The sequence below is a fragment of the Artibeus jamaicensis genome, unplaced genomic scaffold, assembly GCF_021234435.1.
Source record: "Artibeus jamaicensis isolate MK-2021 breed Jamaican fruit bat unplaced genomic scaffold, CSHL_Jam_final contig_519, whole genome shotgun sequence".
In the NCBI taxonomy this organism is placed as follows: domain Eukaryota; kingdom Metazoa; phylum Chordata; class Mammalia; order Chiroptera; family Phyllostomidae; genus Artibeus; species Artibeus jamaicensis.
In genome coordinates, this window is record NW_026521871.1 from 27355928 (window position 1) to 27366277 (window position 10350).

At 40.4% G+C, this 10350-nt stretch overlaps 1 long non-coding RNA gene across 2 annotated transcripts in view; it reads left to right on the forward strand.

The window, feature by feature from the left end:
- The window catches only part of LOC119048267 (uncharacterized), a 140913-nt gene extending 130774 nt beyond the window's left edge, over positions 1–10139 (forward strand). For both annotated transcript variants that reach the window (XR_008392360.1, XR_008392361.1), the window contains one exon: positions 4348–10139. This is a non-coding gene — a long non-coding RNA (uncharacterized LOC119048267). The remainder of the gene's footprint in view (positions 1–4347) is intronic.
- The last annotated feature ends 211 nt before the right edge of the window (positions 10140–10350 follow it).

Below are 10350 nucleotides of genomic sequence, written 5' to 3' on the forward strand. Positions count from 1 at the left end.
TATTCACTCATGAGTCCATCCCTCAGCTTGTTCAGCCCTTCCCCTGAGGTAGACTCTCACTACACTTAGATGGCTATGGATAGGCCTCACCTTTCAGAACCTCACAGTTTCCCTGCATAATTGCAGCAGGACCCAGCCCCTGGGGAAGGGGCTAATAGGAATAAGGTGCTATGTCCAGGCTGAGATTCCCAGCTTTCTGCAGAAAAGGGGGCTTCTCTTTCCCTTGTATGGCTGGATTGGGATTAGTCTAGAGCCAGGCATGGGGAAGAAGGGCAGCTTCAGGACCAATGCTGGGGTTCAGAATTCCAGTTTTCTGCCCAGAGAATGGGGCACCATTGAAGGCCCTAGAGGAGGGAGCAGAGATTTCTAGATTGGTGGCTCAACTCCTGATGGTCAAGTGCTATATTGCTTGCTCTTGGTAGTGAGGTCATTGTCCTCAGGGCCTGCCAAGGACACTGGCATGACACAGCATAGTCTGGCCTGAAGTTTCCCTTGGTAAGGCTCATACTGCTGTTGGACCATGTCCATTCCCTGGAGCCACTTCAGCCTTAGGGAGAAGAGCCTGTCACAGTGAACAGGAAGTGTGGGACAGCCTGTGGGAAGGTCATGACATTGTGATGTATGCTGTCAGCCAGCTCCTGAGTGGCATCTGCTCAAGGAAAGAAGCAGAAATGGCTGGTTCAGGTCAATTGAGATTGATTTACTCGATAAGTCCATGTTATCTGTCTCCTGGATTTCCGAAGATAGCTGATCTTCAGTTGATATCACACTAGATGACAGAATGAGAGTGACCAGATGTGCTGCCTGCTCAAATCCTGACCCCAGCACCCCACCCCAACCTCTATAACTAGACTATTTAACTCTTTCAGGCAGGCACAGCCTCCCACTCTCGGGCTCCCTTTCTACTTCAGGAAGGCACTCTGTAGGGAACCTGGGGTCTGTGACTTGTTGACTTGAGATTATATCCATCTGGTGTGGTACCATCTCCAGTGTCCTGGGAAATAGAACAAAGGCATTCACCCCTTTTCTAAGATCATTTTTTCTCTTCATCTTCATTTGATCCTGTGAACACTGGCCTCATCCTTTATGGTAAAAACCCCATCTCTGGGTCCCGGGTTCTCCATACCTGCAGCAGGCCCTAGTTGACTTCAAACATTCCAGACATTTGTCCTGCCCTTGAGCCTATGTTTGGGACCCAAACTTGTCTCAGAATTTGTCTTGCTCTCAGTCTTTGTCCTACTCTGACCCCCACCTGCAGGTTCCATCCTGTCCCTGGACCTAACCATTGATACCCCTAAATGCTGTGAATACCTGTCAGGGTCCCTTATTACTTCAGCCCTGTGCCCCATCCTGATGTTAAATGTCTGCCTAGACTATGCCTTGGGTTGCTGAACCCACTGGACAAGTGTTTACTGTGGTCTAGGCTCCCAGTTTCTATTGGATGGTTTAGTGCTAACCTTTGACTTCTTCCCATGGTCTTGTACACTGGGAAATGTTGGCAAAACCCCCTCCCACTCAGTGCTACCTGCACTGACCCCATGCTCTAATGGGTTGGTGCTGTGCCCTGTGTCTAGGGGTTGGGCCTGAAGGGTAAGGCCACCCCTCTGGACAATCACCAAAATGCCAACTTTATATAGGTCAGCTGGGGAGGAAAAACCACTTGCCTCTCTGGAGGTACCAAGCAGGACCATATTTTGTATGAAGAGACCTAAGCATATTCTTCTGGGTAGTAAGGAGTGCTTTGATAATGTCTACCAGAAGGACATAAACCAGCCAGTAGAAATGGCCAGAGCTATGAGCTCTGGAAAATTGACTCTATTTTGTAATCAATTACTTAATGCCATGTTACGTTTATAGAGCACCTGTTATATTAAAAACAAACAGGGCCACATGACAGGAAGGAGGGATGTGGTAGTATGCCAAGTAGCAAGAAAATCTTGTTTCAACAGAATGGCCTGGTTTTAGCCACATGAGGTAGGGTTCAGGGTTTCCATTTGGACTAAAATGTGAAAGAGGAAGTCAGATGACCTGAAACAAACAGCTGAAGGTGGCATTGGTTATTAGTAAGATACAAAAGGGAAGCAAAGCCTTATGGGTGAGATTCTGAGAGGCATGGTACAACATCCCTAGGTAGGTGGGCAGTGCTAGAATTATTACAAACATGGGCTTTGAACACAGGTGAATGTGAGTTACAGCCTTACCTCCATCACTTCCCAGGTTTGTGATCACCGACAATTTATTTAATCTCCCTATTTCTTAGTTTCCTCACTTGTAAAGTAATAATTCTAATACTTACATCAAAGAATTATTGTAGCTGTTAACTGAGATAATGTATGCAAGATAACAGAGTGCTTGAAGCATTGTAACTTCTCTATAAATGGTGTTTATTAGATTTAATCCATTTCCAACTTTGGGTGATGAGAATTTGTTTTTATTCAGGAAGAAGGCAGTATCCTTTTATTACCCTGCTTGGTCACTCTTCTGTCACCTGATGCTTGGACCTGCACCTTTCCTAAGGACTAAGTATTAATCCAGTCTCTGTGCCCTGGCCAACCCACTGTTTGGCCCTTTTCTTTACCCACTGGGCCCCAAGCTCCAGAAGATGCCACAGACCACACCGTGCACACAGAGTGTGCACTACTCTTCCTTGTATGTTCTCTACTCATTAAATATATCTTGATAATATATCTGAACTCTACCATGAAAGTTATGTGAACTTTGTGAGCCTTCTGTTAAAGAAAATGATAATAATAGAGTAAACGTGTATATTTATAGGGGTGGGGAGATGACAAAATAAAGGCCCTAGCAAATAATGGGGAGATCAGGCTCCTTTTCCACTTCAACAAAGAGTTTGATCTTACAGCTCCAGCCTCATTCTCTTTCTACATCCAAGTTGGGCCTTATGTAATCTTTCCCACTCAATACTAATTAGATGTGCATGTAAATTTATCATTTTCACACCTTCTCTTTTTTTTAATCTAAATTAAGCATTTAATTGTCTAGTAAGCATGTTTGTGAGATACTCAAGGCCAGGGAGGGCTGGAGGAGGGACTCAGAACCTAACAGTACGTGGGGACATGCAATGGGGGCTTGCCAAGCCCTTCCAACCCCATCAGAGAATGTCTGCCACTAAGAGTCAAGCTAAAGTTCAACCTGTCCAGCAGCTTAACACACAAGCTCAGCTCAGAATTTCTTCAGGCTGAATTAGGTTTTAGCTAGGAATGAGTCTCCTCTACTTTCTTTTTCCCTCTCTCCTCAAATCTTTCTCCTTCCCCTTGTGGAAATCAACAGAATAAAAAGTTTTCATGTTGTGTCCCACCTTTGTTTGAGCTTTGCATTCATTCATTAAACAGATGACCATCAGGAGCCTACTCTGTTCCAAGAATATTGGTTATGTCAAGGTAAGTAGCTTTGAGCTGAGGTGTGCATATATTTTGACCATACTGAGCACGGGGGAGAGTACAATGTGTTTTTAAGAAATACCTTCAATTGATTTGCTTAATATTGCCATGTTTACAGCTTAAGAGAAATGATAATCATTTTTAGATGCTAATGAAAAAGAAGGCCAACCCAATAAGTTAGTACACTGTTATAGTGGGTGGGTACTTACCATGTGCCAGAGCCTGTGCTGTAGAGTTCTGCACTGCTATTCTCTTGTCTACTCTTGGCCCTTCTCTGCCCTTCTCTTTGATCTAGATGCTCAGGCACTCAAAATTTTCTCGAGAACCAGCTCTGTGGGGGCATGGAAACATGCACTGGGAATGTAAGACATATAATATCTGCTCTTAGAGACTTACCACCAGAAAATAAACATGTGACAGACAGGGCTCTAACTCTACCCTAGGTCAAGGCAGGATGGTGTGGGTGTGCATCCTGCTTTCCTGTTGTCTCTGTCAGGTAGTGTCTGTAAACCATTAATAGTATGGTTTTTTGCTTTCCTGACACTGTCTTCTCATTCCAACACCTTAGAGAGCATGTGAAAGGACATTAGTCTTGATTTCTAATTCCACAAAGCATCTCACTACCCTTATACCTAGCTTGTCACACAGCAAAAAATGGCAAATGTGAGGAAAAGGCTCTTCTCAGTAGGTTTTGTGCTGGGTTGAGGAGAGATTTGGTTCTGGAATAGGAGAGATCATTGTCTCTCAGGAAAAAAGTAGTCCTGCTGTAGAATATCACTGGCAGAGAGTCTCTTCTATGATACCCCCTTCTCCCTAGGCCACTCTCTGTGATTCTAGAATATCCCCTCCTCTACCAGCTTCAGGACACTGCTCCATTCAGAACTTGAGCTGTCCTTGAAGTCCTACTTATTCCTTGCATGCTTCCCCTCTTTCTTTTGCCTTTCAGAAGTCGCCTAAGGATCCTAATGACAGTCAACTTCCAGGCAGAACTGGGACAGGAAATCTGTGCTCCTCCTTTCCCACAGATGCACAGCTGTTCCTGCTCAGCGGGTGGAGAGCCAGGCCTGCCACTTACAGAGAGGAGACAACTTAGGTGCCGCTGACTTCTGCCAGTGGGAGGGTGAGATGTCTACATCCCATTGAAGGACATGCCCAGATCCTTTTTGGCCACGTGGTGAGCAGAAATCTGTCACTGAAGTCTGCTGCCTTGGCAGTCTACAGGCTGCAAGTTCATGGAGAGACCAAGAGCCAGGAAATGAGTTAGAAAGCTGTGTGACTACAGGCAGACTTGAAGAGTCTGGCACTGTGAAGAACTCAGAGGCAGAACCATCCAGCCGTAAGATGAGGTCTCATTACCCCTACTCAGGGTAGAAGAGAGGCCAGCAAGATCCAAGAAGGGCATGAAGAATATCATGGGGACTCCAGGGATCCTTGACCACATTCAAGGGCTTGTTTTCTCTTGATGTGAGTGCTTAGAAGTTTCCCTCCAAGTGGCTCCTGCAAATGGGAACATTCATTCCCTTCAGATTCTTAACTCTGAGGAAGGGTATCAGCATTGGCATTGGGGTAACTGGCTGGGCCAATGGTGTTAGTTCACAGACCCCTAGAGCTGTGGAGATAAACAGAGCCTGTAAGAAAGTTCTTCTTTATAGTGAAACAAAATTTTTCCTCCCTACAATTACTACCCATTAATCTGAAGTTCCAGAAAACTGGGCTTCTCTTTGTGTGTCAGTCTTCTGAATATTTGAAGTTATTAAAGAGTCACAAACACTTAAATTATCCAGGCATATTATTCTATGTTTGTTTCTCCAATAACTGTTTTTAAACCCCTCTTTATCCTCTTGTTTTCACTAGATGTTTATAACTTGTTATTCAAAATTTAGTCCATGGGCCAAGAGCATTAACATCCCCTGGGAGTTTGCTAGAAATGCAGAATCTCAGGGGTCATCCTTTTCATTCTGTATCAGAATCTGCATTTTAACAGGTTCCCTAGGTTATGTATATACACATTAAAGTTTAAGAAGGACTGGTTTATAGCATTTGATAGCAACATACACACATTTATGTGTAACCTCTATGCCAAACAATAGCATGATTAATTAAATTGTGACATATTAAGGCTATGGGATATCATGCATTATGCATAGCAACTACATAGAAACCTGAGGAAGAGCTAATGCTGACATTTAAAGAGAGTACTGATTACACCCCAGACTGTGTCCAAAGCATGTTAGTAATTACCTCCTTGAGTCATCACAATAACCCCCAAAGACAGGTAACACTGCTATTCCCATTTTAAAAGTGATGAAAGGAGTCCAGTGAGGGTGAGTGACTTGACTATGATCCATTGCTGGAGCCCAGGCAGGTGAATTTCAGAGCCCATGTGCCTGACCACTGCTAACATCCAATGACATAGCCAGTGTTACAGGATTATGTGTAAGCTATGGCTACAACTGTACACATATAAATTGAGTTTCCCTAATGATAGCACATTGTGCTATTGTAATAAAAACAATTAAAAAACAGCATGCCCCAAACTGAGCACAGCTTTATTCAGCCTCAGCAGTATTTCTACCATCTCTTACATTTTCTTCTCATTTAAACAATGTTTATAATACAATGAATAATATATAGTTATAATAAAAAATTTTTCATACACAAAAAGGATATAAAATGAAAAGTAAAGTACTCCCTTCCCAAAAGCCCTCCTCCACTTTGAGATAACCACTGTTAGCAGTTTCTTATATATCTTTCAAAAAATGTGTTCTGCATTTAAAATAACGAACACACACACATATATAATGCACACACAATCCACTCTTAGCTCAGATACATCTGTTAAAGCAGCTTTGTGATTGGCTCCTGTTTTATTTATGATAAATTGGAATACCCAGATCTTTCTCACATGAAGTGTTAAGTTTTCATTTCCATCTTGTACAGATTTTTTTTCTCACCTAAATGTAGGATATTTTATGTCTTCTTACAGAGTTTTATGTTTTATGTAGCTGGTTGTGTTCTAGAATTCCAATGAATCAAATCTTTTTCACTTCTAACTCTAGTACAGAAAAGCTTTCTCTTTCACAAGTCTAATAGTTATACCCTGCTCTTCCAAGCCCAAGGAAGTGACTGCAGGGCTGTGGGGAGCAGAGGTGGTTTACAATGGTCACTATTAACAGTGAAACAAAAAATTACAGCAAAATGTTAGTCAAAGCTATCTCCAGATGGTGGGAGTTTTATTTTTCACTTTTTACTTTTCTGTATTTCCCAAATGTTTAACAATGAGCATGGGTTAATTTTGTTATTAAAAGAAGAAGAAAAAATGAAAACTGGAATTTTATAGATTAGATATTGTTTCTGCCTCTTCACTGTCTTCCTCAGGGAGATGACACATCCATTCTCTTTGTCGGGTAGTGGCCCCTGTAAAGTAAGCAGTAATTGCTATATGCCCAATGTATTGACATTGGATTTGACCACTTGGCTTGCTATTGGACTCCTGATCCCATATGACTGATGCCCTTATAAAAAGGGGACAGTTAGACATGGATACAGGGTGAATGCCAATGAACATGAAGACAGAGATTGGGGTAATGCTTCTCACAACTAAGGAATGCCAAACTTTGCTAGCAAACCACCAGAAGCTAGGAAAAAAGCATGAAACAGATTTTCCTTCACAGCCTCAGAAGGTAACAACTCTGCTTACATTTTGATCTCAGAAGTCCAGCCTCCAAAAATGTAAGACAATACATTTTTGTTATTTAAGCAACCCAGTTTGCTTGAGGTACTTTCTTATGGAAGCACTAAGAAACTAATATAAAAGGCCACCTCAGATTTTGCATTCAATTACAATATGTGGCTACCTTCTCCACACCAAGCAATTCCCTGAAACCTGCTGGGTGTTCTGCAATTCAACTTAACTCTGACACTATCTACCTTGTGATAGTGTCAGATTCCACAGTTTAAGATTGCAGAGGTTGTCACCTGGGCTTTTGACTGACAGGTTATAGATGGGAAATTTCAACAACCCCCCTCTTTGGATTCAATTAACTTGCTAGAATAGCTCACAAAACTCAGAGAAACATTTTACTTACTAGATTATTAATTTATTATCAAAGGATATATCTCAGGAAGACCCAGATGAAAGAGATGAATAGAGCGAGGTGTGAGGAAAGGGTGTGGAGCTCCCATGCTCATTCTGAGCATGCCGCTCTCCCAGAACCTCCACATGTTTACTTGCCCAGAACTCTCTGAACCCCATCATTTTGGATTTTTATGGAGGACATGGCTGATTATATAATTGCCATTGGTAATTGATTCAACCTCTATGTACAGTGAACATACTGTAAATATGACTTATCACTGTTGATGTTAACTTTGATTATCTGGCTGAGTCAATCTGGTTTCTGTACTGTAAAGTTACTCTCTGCTCTGTTCCCCACTTTCCATACTTTATTCTTTGGAAGGATGTCACTATGTGCAGCCCATGCCTAAGGCATGGAGACTCAGATGTATGGTCCTTCCTGAAGCAATATCTTCATGGATTATTGGGAATTCCACATGACAGATTTGTCTGTTGTCTCTCATTTGTGATCTATGTAGATGTGTACATTTACTTATTTATTCAATGATTTATTTATGTCAGCAACACATTTTATTTTATTTTTATTTATTTTATTTATATTTTTAATTCTCACCCAAGGGTATGTTTTTTTTCTGAGAGAGAGAGAGAAACATCGATGTAGGAAAGAATCATCCATCAGTAGCCTCCCATGCCTACCCTGACCAGGAATTGAACCCACAACTTCTGGTGCATGTGAGGATGCTCCAACCAACTGAGTCACCCAACCAGAGTAGTACTGAATTTTATTTTACACTTTGGTTTGTACTTCAATACTATTTTATTTATTTTGTTGTTCAAATTGTTCTGTTCTAGAAATTGGGTGTTCTTTCAGATGGTCCCTGTGTCCCTTTGACATAACTCTCATCACTGTGCATGTGTTTTTAAGTACTTCCTTACTGCAAGATACTCTAAGCTCATTGGCATATCTCCTGTACCAGTCCTAGAATCAACATTTCTCCAAGTAGCCCTCCTACTTTGACTGGATATCAAAACCAAGGTATGAATTCTAGGTGTGCTCATTTTTACTGGGGTGTTATTGCTTCTCAGCCCTCTCAGCATACAGAGCAAGGAAATCTATGTGGATACTAACCAATGTATATACACATATCTATACATATGTTTATATATAATCATCTTAGTCTACATTAAGTTAAATATGAGTTCATATTGATATCTTCAAATATAATACAGTACCACATGGATCTTTCTAGCTTCCTTACTTATCTGTAAAATTCTGTTCTAACAGTGAGAAACCTGCCTTTGATCATCTGCCATGCATTTACTCAATTGTTAAATCCCAGTATACACATATAGTGTTTTCAGAATTGTTAACCTGCACTGCCAAGGGAAAGAACTTTGTCAGCTAGGGTACACTGTTTAAGTACAAATCCTTTTGCTTTTAGACTTACAGAGTCTACTTATTTCCAAAATACTCACATCAACACCTTTCCCTCACCTTCTTCAGGGAGGGTATTCCATGCATTTGTAATACAATTAGATTCTTTTTCACATCGTACTTTCCATTCTAAGGCACACTTCCTGCCACCATATCCTAAATGATTTTTTACAACTTACATTATATTAAGATTTATTCTCTGTGCTATAAAGTTCTATGGGTTTTGATAAATGTATAGTGTCATATAGCCACCATTACAATATCTTACTGAATAGTTTCATTACCCTAAACATCCCCTGTGCTTCCCCTATTCAACCCTCTCTCTCCCACCTCAACCACCAGCATCTGACATATTTACCATCTGGATAGTCCTGCCCTTTCCAGAATATAATCTAAGTGAAATAACACAGTGTGTGATGTTTTCAAACTGGCTTCTTTCACTTAGAAGTATGCATTGAAGATTTACCCATGTCTTTGTGTGGCTTAATAGCTCATCTGCTTCCCATCACTGGGCAGCCTTCATCATGTGAACACACCACAATTTGTTTATCCATTCACCTATTGAAAGATAGTTCAATCACTCACATAACTGCTATATATATTCATATGTAGGTTTTTGCATAGACATAAATTTTCAAATGACATAGGTAATGCCTAGGTGTGTGGTTGCTAAATTACATATTAAGAACTTGTTTGGCTTTATAAGAAACTGTCAAACTATCTTCCAAAATGGCTGTATGATTTTAAATTCTCACCAGCAATAAGTAAGAGTTACTGTGCCTCCACATCCTTGTCAGAAATTAACATTGTCAAGAGTTTTTCAATTTTAGTCATTGCAATAGGTATGTAGTGGTATCTCACTGCACTCCCTTAATGACAAAAAAGTGGGGAAAGTGTTTTCAATTGTATATTTACTATTTATGTATTGTCTTTGAAAAGATGTCTATTCAGATCTTTGGCCCATTTTTGAATTGGTTTGAGTGTCTTGTTATTGCTGAGTTTGAAGTGTTCTTTGTGTATTTTGGACATTAGCCCTTTAACAAATATGTGTTTGTAAATGTTTTCTCCCTGTTTGTGACTTGTCTTATTCCTTCTCTTAACAGTGCCTTTAGCAGAGCAGTCATTTTCAATGTTAATAAAATTTAATGTATCATTTTTTTCTTTTATGGATCATACTTTACTTGTGGTATCTAAAAATTCATCACAAATCTCAAGATCATATGAATGTTATCCCATATATTTTTAGAATTTTTATAATTTTATATTTTACATTAGGTCTACAATCCATTTTGAGTTAATTTTTATGAATGGTATAAGGTCTGTGTTTATTTTCTTTTAATGTTTTTATACCATATGGAAGTCTATTTCTTCTAACCCCATTCACTGCAAAGATTATCTTTTCTCTATTGAATTACCTTTGTGCCTTTGTCAAAGGT